Consider the following 13,119-nt stretch of genomic DNA (forward strand, 5'->3'; position numbering starts at 1 on the left):
TTTGTCCGAAAATCTCAGGACATTTGCCATTTGTTTTCAACTTTTTTGCAGGACACAACTGCCCACAGAGGGACTGTCCCTTGCAACATGGGACAGGTGGTAACCCTAGAAGTGGATGACCATTAGTCTGCCAGAGTGCTGCATTTAGTACGAATGCAACACCTTCTTTTAAGCGATTGCTGACACGCCACCTGATAAGAGCTGAATCGTTTGAGGAAAATCTGAGCCATTCACTTTACCACAGAGTGCGTTCTCTTTTCCATGACAACAGCTAGTACGGCTCGCGAACGATTCGCGGAAGTAGGAAGTACGTCAGTGCAATAGTGTGAGGGTGGAAGTTTGAACAGTTTGCACGGCAGCTGAAAGGATTACTCTTCACATTTGGTACATACATTTTAGTACTTTGCTTTTGTTTTATACCAGTTTATAATATGTTGGGCTGCGCAGTAATGCAACGGTGTCTTATAACTGAGGTCTTACACATTTAGCATTAAAATTTGACACACTGTTGTTTACTTTTAGTTAAAAGATGTGTACTCTTTGAATAAACCCAGATTGGGATGTAGGGTCTGAATCCCACATTGCCATTTGATTATATAAACATTTAGGACACTGCATCATTGCTGTCAATTTTACTTCCGATTGATGCTGAGATTGTTGTGAAGTAAAGCACAAGGCAGGACGGTGCTAGCATTAGTTTATGAGCACTGACCAGATAACAGTCATGGGAAGTCTAGATTTTTAGCTTTATGAAATGTCATATGCATTTCGATTCGTTGTTGGCGGCAGCTAATTGAGCGGAGTTGGTGACATAGTATACAGAAACCTATAGTATGTTATGGGGTCAGATTTGAGGCTACATTGTTACACAGCGTGCTGCACAGTGTCCTTGTCACACACCTCAGATGCAGAGCGGCAGTCAGAGGCGGGTTTCAGATTAGGAAGGAAATATTTGCAAGTGAGCTTTGTTTCTTCCGCTTAAGTGGACGTGGTGTATGCAATGGAGATTTTAAAGGTTTCCCACAAAACGAACTGTTGTGGATATGAAAATAAATCATAATATTACTTTTTTGGCTGCATTGCACTGTGATCGCTGTTTTAGATTTTTTTTCTTGTGTTAGGAATTTAATAACGCTCTGCTGACCCTGGGTGGATGGATGCAGAGTTGCTGCCGAAGTTAGTGATTAAACATTTCAGTTTGACATTATTCCCAGCTATTCATGTTTTGTTCTGAAATTTGCACTGAAACATTTAAGCTTAGAGTAATTTGTCAGTACACAATGAGTAATACGTTCAGACTATCCAGGGTAGCATTTTCTAGTGTCTGGACAGCCTTTTAAATGAAATCAAGGGTGTAGTGAGGCATACTCAGTGTACTCAAATGAGTACATTTTGTATGAGCATGTTAGAAAGTGTATTATTCAAAGAGCACATAATGTTTACAACTGTGCAATATTTCCAATATAGAGCTCTGCAAAATATGCTTATATGAGAGGAATGTCGCTCTAAAAATAGCAATGTGGTGGTTATGTGGCAAAAGCTGAAAGTAATGTCTCCCTCCACTTGTGTATGGGGGCAGCAACATTAGGTCTGAGGACAACATATATATTTCTGACTTCATCCTTGAATGAAATGTTTGGTGTTTTTTCCCTATGAAAATTGTTTGGTTTGATCATGTCTGGTTTTATCTGTCATTTCTGAAGACTGAATTTCATACATTTACGATATATCCAAATTACCAAGAGGGTTTGATAGTCTTACTGAGTCAAATAATTTCTCTACTAGAATATTGTGTGGCTTGTTGAGTTGTAAAATCCTAAAGGATGGCCAATGTGATGTCAATTCATAAGAGTGGCCATGTGGAAGAACCTTGAAATCACATGCAAATTAGTCTTATTTAGAATGTCTAAGGAAAACTCTTGGGGTAGTAAAAGTGAGAGGGCACCTGACTGTTATGAATAGCTAAAGGTTATGTATGTACACTAACAGTCCATCTGTCAACTTCACGAAGAACTGTGATGAAGTGTTAAGGGAAATAATTTTTAAACTTTTGTTTATTAATGTGCTTAAGTGTTTTATCACTGTACAGAGTTGTGCAGGAAAGAATTAAAACAGTTTCAGTGAATTGTGGTGACAAAAGGATTCAGTGGCTGGATTTCAGAGGAGGCCTTTTAAATTCTGTACTATATTGAAGATAAGCAGAAAACTGGAAGCTGAGAAAGACAAGATCAAATGTATTAAACTGAATGCTGCACTTGCACACAAGTAGTAATGGAAAGCAAACTTTTGACGTTTAGTTATTTTTGTGTAGGTGGATCATCAACCATATTATTACATTGAGTGACATTGTTTTAGGTTGTGTTTAGGTGGAACATCACATGAAGTGTGAAACTGGATCAGCCTATTTGCCGGTGCTAACACAAGAGTTAGTAATTAAAAGATGTTTGTTGATGTAAGGAACTGTAGTAGCACCTGTCTAGATTGTAGGACTGGTTAGGTGCATGGAGGAAAGAAAAGACTGCCAAAAAGAACAAAGTAATACAGTTATAGAAATCCCATAGAGGGGTAGTACCACAGATAATTGCCATGGGGTGTTCATAAAGAGAAGCATGAAAACAATAGTTTTTGGCCTGCACTGTGGTGGCAGGACAGGTAGCTTACATCCTTCTAAGTTGGGAACTGCTGATTGAGGGCTCAGTGTCTGTTATTCTAAAAGTGTATTAGTTCTGGTTTAAGCACTTGGGCTTTAGGCCAGTTATTTTACATTAAGAAGGTTCGTGGTCTGCACTCTTGTGGGAGGAGAGGCTGGACTCTGCCCTTCTGAGCTGGGAATTTCTGGTTAAAGGCTTATAGTGTCTGCATATTTGAACTGTTTCTTACTGGAATTGGTGCACCTTGTTTTCTGTAGCATAGACTAGATCCAGGCCTGCTGAATCTAGCTTTGTTTGTATGCTTGTTTGCTTGTTATTTCCCTGAAACGCTAATTCCACCTAAAACGCGGCTTTTCAGCGCTTCTGTGGATCCCTAGTGACATCTGCATTGCTTACTGTACTTATTTCCTTGTTTCACTTGAAAGAAAGTTACTGTTTGTCATTTTTGCATTTAAGTTACCCGTAACACATTGCATTTAAGTTACCTGGCACTTGCTCACTAAAGCAATTATATAAGTCAGCACTAAAAATTAAAAGCACTACACCCTCACAAACTCCCCTTGAGTACCTTGTTTCCCATTGGCCCTTTTTTTCAATTATAAAGGAATTCCCAATACTATTCTAGCATGTCCAAAGGTCAGTTGTCAATCTCCTCTCCGGTCCAGCTGGTGAATCTGGGAATCTTGAGGCAATGTTACAACTGCCTCATGTACACAGACAACCCTCTCCTCCTCCCAAAAATTGCAACACATGTGAGAGATGCAACCATATAGCCAAACTGGAGGCTAAGCTCTCTCAACTCAGTACTGGCGAAACCTGTCAGGAGGAGAAGGAAACCACACTCACTACAATTCCAGTCTCACATAGACCTACCACGACAGCAAACCAAACACATAAACACACAAAAACATACTCGGAGGCTCTAAATAAAAATCTGCCTAAGCAGCAGAGACCTCCAAAGCAGACACCCAAGCAACCGCTACCCCAAAACAAAACACGTGCAACACATAGCTCACAAAGCCAGTGTGCCGAACAGTCACAGCCCTTAAGGCTAAACAACACACATCATACACTTGTAATAGGTGACTCTATCGTCAGGCACACTGATGTCCCGCTGACCAGGCTGAACAAGGAGAAGGTCACGGTGAGCTGCCTGTCGGGCACTAGGATCCACCACATAACACAAGCACTCAGGTCACTCCAAAGCAAGTACAAATATGACTCGGTCATTGTCCATGCTGGTGTGAATGACCTGAGACGTACCTCCCTGGACTACATGAAAAGAGACATAGAGGAGCTCTCTGAGCATGTGGCCCAGGCCGGTATGACCCTGACCTTGAGTAGCATCTTACCCTCACCAAGAATGATGCCACAGTATGAAGACAAGATGATCAATTTCAACAATTGGCTTAAGTATTGGTGTCATTCAAAGGGGATCCAATGCCTGTCAGCCTGGGATGACATGCTCGACAGGCCACAATGCTTCGCTAGGGACAGCTTGCATCTGTCACCCCTGGGCTTTCGGATATTGGAAAAGGCTCTTGCTACCCCCATAGTGCCTTTTTTAGGCAAGGCTCAAAAGACAAACCCACCTCCATAGGTATCACAAGGGATAATAAACTAAGAGTAATGCTACTCAACGCCAGAAGTCTAAACCTCAAGATGCATGCACTCAAAACTCTCCTTAGCGTGGAGAACATCGATATCTGTGCAGTAACAGAAACCTGGTTCAAGGCTCCCGAGAGCACCCCAGCACTATCAGGTTATACCTCATACCATGCTTTTCGGCCCCAAAACTTGGATCGAACCAGAAAAGGAGGGGGAGTATCAATATTCGTCAAAGATACCCACACCTCCAGGTTGGTGGCACAGCACGAAGCATCAGGGACTATCCATGTGCAGTGGGTAAAACTGCCTTCCAGTTTATAGCCTGCTACAGACCACCCTCCAAAACCCAGGAACCCCACTTGACCTTCCTGAGAACACTGGAAAATATGAAGGTCTCTCCAAACACCATTATATTGGGCGACTTCAGCAACCCAAACATAGACTGGGAGCATTACTCCAGCTCCAACACCCTAGCTCAAAGGTTCCTAGAATTTATAAACTCAAATGCTATGGAACAACTTGTTACCACTCCCACAAGAGGGGAAAACATACTGGACCTGATCATCACCAACATGGGGACTCTATGCTCCATACCAGAAGTGTATCCCTTACTGGTAAGATCAGACCATAAACTAATCTTACTGGATATTCACATCCCGACCCCACCCCCTGCCCAGAAAACCACAGTGAAAAACTTCTCTAAAGCAAATTTCACACTCCTCAAAACCGAGGTGGAATCCTTCAAAGCCCTCGGGCCTGTGGAAAATATGGCCCAGACCGCAGAATCCTTTATAAACACATTCTATGAACACCTTCAGGAATGCATGGATCATGCAATCCCAAATAAAACCAAGACCCAATCCTCCAAAGGCAGACGTCCTGTCTGGTGGACCCCAGCCATAAACAAACTATACAATAGAAGGAGGAAGCTACTACATGATAGAACAAAATCCCAAAAAGGGAAGGCATCTCTGATCAGTGTTAGCAAAAAACTGCGGGCACTCATAAAACCGTCTAAGGCCAGCTTCGAGAGAAAAATTGCACAGGACACTAAGGATAATCACAAGGCTTTCTTTAGTTATGTTAGGATCCTGGGTGGGAATTCCCAGATATGCTCAGAATTAGTCCAAAATGACAAAAAATACACCAAACCCACAAACATTGCCAACATCCTAGCTGACAGGTTCAGCGCAAACTTCTCCCCACCAAAAGGGCAAATATCTATCCCAGCAGAGTGCTGCCCCCCTGACATCTCAGATGCTCAGGTAAGAGCCGCCCTCTCCAAAGCAAAAAACACAGCATCAATGGGACCAGACGGTGTCCCGGGCTGCGTCCTACATGAACTCCAAGAAGAGCTAAACCCAAACATAAAACTACTGTTCAATCTCAGCCTTACCACAGGATATGTACCCAAAGAGTGGCGTACAGCAACAGTGGTCCCTCTCCACAAAGGTGGTGCCTCAACAGATCCTGGAAACTATCGCCCCATAAGCCTGACTAGCTTGGTCTGCAAAGCTATGGAAAGGATCATCATGGACCTCATAAAAAAAGATATTGGGGACCTACAGACACTGGATCCTACCCAGTTCGGCTTTGTTAAGGGCAGATCCTGCCTCTTAAACCTGGTCGATTTCTTTGAAACTTTCACCAAGGCCATTGACGAGGGGAAGGTGGTCCACACAGCTTACCTGGACCTCGCAAAAGCCTCCGATACAATACCCCACTCGGGCATTGTAGATAAATTCACCAGCTTAAATATAAACCCCTATGTCACTAGATGGGTTGCAAACTGGCTCAAGGACAGAACCCACATGGTTAGAATTGCTAGAGCCATGTCAGACTCCAAACCAGTTACAAGTGGCATCCCACAAGGCTCAGTCCTGGGAGCTCTCCTGTTCAGTATATATTTCTCAGAGGTACAGGGCAACACGGAAGGACTGTGGCTGACCAAGTTCGCAGATGACTGCAAACTGGGCGCTATAATCGACTCTCCAGCCAACACAAGCATCCTCCAAAAGGGCCTCATAGAAACAGACAACTGGTGCCAGATCCATGGCCTCAAGCTAAACGCCAAAAAGTGTATAGTCATCTCCTTTGGCAAAAACAAAGTGCCCACAAATTACCATGTAGGTGGTAATCCATTAAGTACAGAAGAAGTAATTAGAGACCTGGGGACCCAAGTTGATAGCAATCTCTCATTTGACAACCACGTGGCCAAAGTGGTTAGAAAAACATTTTATATAGCCCACCTAATCATGAAGGGATTCACATCAAGATCAGGGGAGGTCATCGTGCCTCTTTACTCATCCCTCATCAGGCCCATAATTGAGTAAAATGCCCCTTTTGGGATGTACCTTACCAGACACCTGCAGCAACTGGAAAGACCCCAAAGTACCTCACTAAGAGGATCAAAGGGCTCAAACAGATGCCATATGCTGCCCGATTAAAGAAACTCCAGCTCTACTCAGTGGCATACCGCCTGCTCACAGGTGATCTGTGCCTGACGTATAAAGCCATGTCCAACCCGGAATTAATGGACATGCTGCACCTCAGAAAATCCAAATCCCATCGAGCTACGCGCGCGAGAGACTTGAACCTCAACACTGAAATAAATAGGACATGCTGGAGGGACAGATTCATAACCCAGAGGCTCCCTTCACTCTGGAATAAAATCCCAGTCCAGGTTAGGCAGAGTCTCTCATTGACTCTCTTCAAGAGGAATCTTGATGAGTGGATGGGGGATCGTAGGTTTACCCCGGGTATCACTTCTGTGTTACTGTTAGACAGAGGCACAGTATACTAACCTCGAAAAAGGGCATAGCAAAATTAATTTAAAATGGGTGGCGAAAGCCAAACACACTCTGGCTAGGCTTATAAATGCCCTAGGGCAGATAGCCTAGTATGAACCTATGAACCTATGAATAGTGATTGACAGTAGGATGTTTGCTGGAGAACAAGGGTGCATTCTCCAAAATGAGAGTGTCGTACTAAGTTGGACAGTTCATTTATTACATTACACATAAAGTTGTACATGTTTTGATGCTTACATCTGAAGAAAGATGTTGAATTTTTGAACAGCATAGAACTTATAGTGGCAATGGTGATATACAAGAAAGGAAAGAAATCTCATTGATGAATGTTGAAGGAAGCTAGGGTTGTATTCACTGGGCCAAGAACTATGGCTGAGTGTTTAAATACCAAAAAAGAATTAAAATAAATACAGAGGGGGACTGGCAGTAGTAGTACAAGTGCTAGTATTTTCTTGTGTGTAATTTGGCAGTTGCTTTCTTTAGTTTGCCTATAGATCTTCTGTGTTTTATACATATGTATGAGTATGGTTATATAACAAGGGGTCACCCAGTCATCAAACCACACACTAGCGACTTAACACAAGAGTATGTAAAGCAAACCTCCCTGAACTCCTTGCATCTGTGTACATATGAATACCAAGATCAAACAACAGTGAATAAAAGAAGAAACCTCCAAATCTCCTCTTATGGGTGATCTTACTGAAATACCCTGCAAGTAATTGATGTACTTGCAGTTTGATTTAAATTACCAAAGCTTTTATTGTCATTTCCTACACATTCAGCTGACTGTGCATTTGTAGGATTTTGGCTGGTGATTTGATTATCAGTGATCTTGTTTGAATTGTGTTAATATACTCAAATCTGTGTTAATTATGAAAACACTAAGGGAAAACTAATTGTACAGGAACTTTTGATATCGGTGTTCGGATTACTAATATAGAACTTCTTATGTAAGGTCCATGTCATAGATGATCTTACATTCTTGTTAAAATATGAAAACACTTGGCTTGAGCAACAGAACTAATAGTTTAAAACATAGTTGTGAATAACTTTCAGTTCTTCCCTACTGCTGTCAAGTTCATTCTCCATCCTAACCATATTGTCATGGAGTCCATTAATAGTAAATCCCATTCTGTCATCATTGAAATAATCTGCTCCTATTTAGTGTCTTTCTTTCTATGAAAGCATTTTACATGACAAAGGGTGACATTCTTCACATGAAGTACATTTAGTTGACTGTTCTATCTGATTTGATGACATTACAATGGTAAAATAAATTTTGGTTGAATGGTTGCTGTATTTGATTTGGATAACTTTACTTTGTATTAGACAGTTTTCAACCAAATTTCAGGAGTTGTTGTGGGAGCCATAATGCCCTTTACCTTTGTTAATCTGTTCATGGCTCAATATAAGGAAATGTTTGTATATGCTTCATCACAAACTAGCCATGCTTATGTTTTATGAGCACTGTTTTTATTTTGTATTATGGAGAGGTAGATTCTTTCCCTCAGTTTAATAATTAAGTAAATTTATAAGCCAGAATGTTTGAAAGTTTCATTTAGTTTCTCTACTTATAAGATTCCACTTTTAGATGCTGATCTATATAAAAAACTTGCAGAATTGAACATTTTCTGTCTGACTCTATAGAAAACTATGCTTTAGTAATAGTTTTTTACATTACTCTAATGGTCATCCATGTAGTATGAAAAAGTCTGGCAATCAGGATTTTCTGTTTAGCTAGTGATGAGAATGATTATTTTTAACTGAACATAGCTGAATGAGACATTGTTTACACAAACAAGACATTTTACTGAAGGTAATAAAAAGATGGTTTTGGAGGTTACTAAAGAGAGAGAGCCTAAATTGCCTCCTTTTGGTTATATCTCCTTTAAACGTTCCCTGCTAGCTAATTCTACTGGTGGAGTTGCCAATGGTGCACTCGTTTGAACTGAGTTAGTGCCTTAGCTAGTAGGAATAATAAACTTAAGAGTTTACTCTCATTTTTGCTGTGGTAGTGATAGATGTAACATATTCTCCAGTTTCTGTTTCAGTGCTGAAGACTTGGATGGCTACAGCACTTGGGAGTCTGTATAACATTGATAAAAGTTTATTCTGGAGTTTCCTAGAAATAACATCATATGATTCATAGGAATTTAAAGGTACTTGAGTCTTATGACCATTTAAGCCTTGGCAGTACTCACCCTTATCTGTACTCCCCTTTCTCTTTAAGGCTAGGCCAGTTAAGCACAGGGTGAATTTGTGGGTGCCCATCCAATCATCTATGTCCTGTTTGATGAATGATAGTATATCCCTCTGCTTGCCTTTTACAGAGGTAAGGAATGTGTTGTGTGATGAATCTTTCCCTCCATATCATTTGATTTATCTGCTGGTGAAGATTTAGTCCCCAGTTTTGATGTTTGTGGAGAAATGAGATCAAAGGCAAATAGGTCTGTAAGGCATGGAAGGCAAGGCATACGTTTACCCTCAAAAGTCTGTAAAATATGGAATAAAGGGACAGTGCAAATAGTCTGTCTTGGTAGACCATGGTTTCATTATTTAAGGATCCTCTGGGGTAGGTCTTTCTAATTTTTTGATATATTCAGTGAGATACATCTCAAAGGGGGCATCAGACCCAATAATTGACCTAATCAGTGCTGAACAAAAGGAGGCAATGCTTTTTGATCTGAATGACATTCTGTAAGCAATTATCTACACTAAGTAGAAGGATTTTCTGACTACTATTGTCACATGATGATCAAAAGAGAAGAATTATCTGCTCATGGATCAAGGTCTCTAACAGGTTCATTTTGAGGCTGGATATTGTCTGTGTTTTACGTTAATGGGGGTTGTCTATCAAATATGAAAATATGTGGCCTTTTTGCATTTAATTCAAGCCCATTTTCAGTGCAGCAGTTAATTATCTGTGTAAGTCCTTGCTGAAGAGTTTAGGGTATCAGAAGGGAATTTAACAAAAACTTCTAGTTTGCTGTCATCTGCAAACTTAGATAACTGGAGATCTTGGTTTTCAGTCTAGGGGGTTCCAGCTCTGAGTCCCCCAAGACACCACCGGTTACTTTTATACTCTTCTTTGAGTTGCTTGTCACTTGCAGTCTGTGGGTTTTGTCTGTTAGCCAGTTTGCTATCCATCTTAACTCATATGTATCTGTTTTTAAAGCACAAAGCTTTCTTATAATGGCAGTATGGGGTATGGTGTCAAATATCTAGGCCAAGATGTACTTTGTGTGAACAGTATGATCCCTACTGACAACCTGTGTAGCTCTAGAAGTCAACCAAATTCTTTATGCAGGATCTTCCCTTAACAAAGCCAAATTACCATGGGTCAAGGCTGATGATTTTTTGATAGCTGTAGTGCTTGTTTGACTTGCTGACCTCTGTCTGCATTTAATTTTGGATTGAAGTTATTCTTTTAAGGTATGTTTACTTCTTTTTTTAATCCTTTTTCTTATATTGAATTTTGTTTTAAATTTTTTGTTCTTTTGGAGTCTTAACGGGGCTTAGCTAGGGTCAGTTAGAACGCAATTCTTTGGAGACAGTGAATAACAACCAGCTAATTGGTGGGAGGAGCTGAGAAGCATCATTCCTCATTTAACTGGAAATATTTAGAAGCATCTTCATTTAGCTGTATTGCTTGTCTGACTTGCTGTTCTCTGCCTTACTATTGCTGATGTCTGTCTGCATTTGATTTTTCACACCCACCCACTCTACTGCTGTAGTTTTAATCTTGGTGGCTTTTGAGTTGCCTGATCCTACTATAGACCTGATTTTGTGCACTTCTTCCAGTCCCATCTCATCAGCTCATTCTACTGAGCACTGAGAGATCAGCTGGAAGGCCGTCCCCCCTAGTCTTTTAAATTTGAATTATCTTCTGTTTCTTCATTTCCCACTTACTAAAAATACACTTTATTCAACTGTTTTTACTGTATCTGTGCTTCTTCCTACTTTATTACTTTATTTAGCTTTATGCTGCATAGTCTTAGTGCTCAGTTGCATTTAATCTGATGCATGTATTACTGCTTGCTAATAGCCTGATCAAATTGTAACTGTTAATCTTAGATAAGGAAGGTTTGTGGTCTACGCTCTTGTGGCAGCTAAGGTAGCTTAAACCCTTTTGAGTTGGGAATTGCTGGTTGAAGGCTTATTGTGTCTGTTCTAAAAGTGTCTTAGTTATGGTTTAAGTACTTGGGGTCCAAACTAGTTATTTTACATTAGGACGGTTTATGCTCTGCAGTCTTGTGGCACTATTGTCTAGACACATTTTTTAACTACCAGAGCATCTAATTTGCTCATAACTGAGTGTTGTGCTCATCAAGTTCCTTGTCTTATTGACTTGTTCAATATTTAAGTTTTTCTCCTCCTTAATAGATCAGCAGCCATGGATATGTACTTCCCAACTCTCTCAGAAGCCATTCTGGTTGAGATTGCTGTTCTGAGGCATTGTATCATTGCCTCATATACATTGACATCGCGCTTATTCTTAATAAAACAGATATAGTATGCAAGTGGTGTAAATACACTTTAACACTGGAGGCAAAACTCTCTCATACAAACAAAACTAATCCTATAGAAGTTGTCAGTGACACTTCACCACACCTGCTGCACAGAGTAAAGACCCTACACATAAAATTAATTATGCTGAGGCACTTACAGGTAACCTCCACCTCCCTAAAACACTAACTTCTCCTGCGCAGTACAATCAAAGAAAAGGTTCCTCAGCCATCATGTAAACACGCCATTAAAACACCATATAGTAACACTGTATCCAGTGCCTTCACTGCTAAGTCATTAAGGCAAGCCAGCACACAGCCAAATTTCCTGGTCATTGGTGATTCTGTAGTGAGGCACACAGATGTCCTCCTCACCAAACTGAGTAAGGAGAGAGTTACGGTTAGCTGCATTTCTTGGGCTAGGATCTGTCAGGTCACATAGGCACTCGGGTCATTGAACCACAGATGCCAGTATGACTCTGTCATAGTGTATGTGAATGTTAATGACCTGAGACATACCTACCTTGACTGTATGAAGTGAGACATGATTGAGCTTGCTGATTGTGTGTCTCAGGCAGGTATGAGTCTAGCACTGAGAAGCATACTAACCTTTCCAAGGATGATGCCACACTACCAACAGAAAATAATAGATTTTAACAATTAGCTTAGCTTCTGGTGTCAATTTGGAGGGGGTGCAATATTTGACGGCCTGGGAGGACATGTTTGACAGACCATGCTGTTTTGCCAGTAATGGTCTGCACTTATCTTGTCTAGGCTCTCACATATTGGCAAAGAACTTTTCCACTCCCATAGTGCCTTTTTCAGGCAATGCCAAACTGATAAACCTACTGACTTAACTGAACCTATGAAGGAATATCTGAAGGTGGTACTGCTCAGTGCTAGAAGTCTTAGCAAGAAACTCCACCCCCTACAAACCTTCCTCTCCCTGGCGATTGTAGACATCCATGCAGTAACGGAGACTTGTTTTAAAGTTACTGAGAGTACCCCAGCAGTGCAAGGTTGTAATGTCTTTCAAACCTTTAGACCAGCTACTGCACAGGAGTGAACTAAAAATGGAAGAGTTTCAGTCTATATTAAAAACAACCTCGCATCCAGACTAGTTAAAGTGTATCACACATGTGAAACTCACCATAAACAAAGTGTTGTACCATATCCTTGCAACCTTTTTTGATTTCTCCAAATCTTTTGGGTTTCTAATACCATGACGGGGAATAGACCCCATTCCTAAGTCAAAGTATGATTAAAGTTCATGAAATTAGTATTGTTGCAATCTTTGACGTCAGCCAGAAGTGCTGTTCACAGTACCTGCAATGTGCCCAGTAATAACTCCTGCAATTCGTATGGAGTTACATGTATCGGTAACAAATCTAAATATGTCTGTAGATTGTTTTTTATAAGACCCATTGCTCCTACTACTATTGGAACCATCTGGGTATCTTTCTTCCACATCGCTCTTGTTTCTGCCTGTAGTCACAGGGTGTAGCAATTTCATTGATCAATGCTACTTTTGTCATCTTTTCATGG

At 40.8% G+C, this 13,119-nt stretch overlaps 1 protein-coding gene across 2 annotated transcripts in view; it reads left to right on the forward strand.

The window, feature by feature from the left end:
* Positions 1-325: 325 nt before the first annotated feature.
* The window catches only part of CEP112 (centrosomal protein 112), a 3,283,222-nt gene continuing 3,270,428 nt past the window's right edge, over positions 326-13,119 (forward strand). For both annotated transcript variants that reach the window (XM_044085107.1, XM_044085108.1), the window contains exon 1: positions 326-384. The gene's annotated coding sequence lies outside the window, so the exon portion shown is untranslated. The remainder of the gene's footprint in view (positions 385-13,119) is intronic.

Source organism: Protopterus annectens, chromosome 10.part0 (assembly GCF_019279795.1).
Source record: "Protopterus annectens isolate FY-2018-M chromosome 10.part0, PAN1.0, whole genome shotgun sequence".
NCBI lineage: Eukaryota > Metazoa > Chordata > Ceratodontiformes > Protopteridae > Protopterus > Protopterus annectens.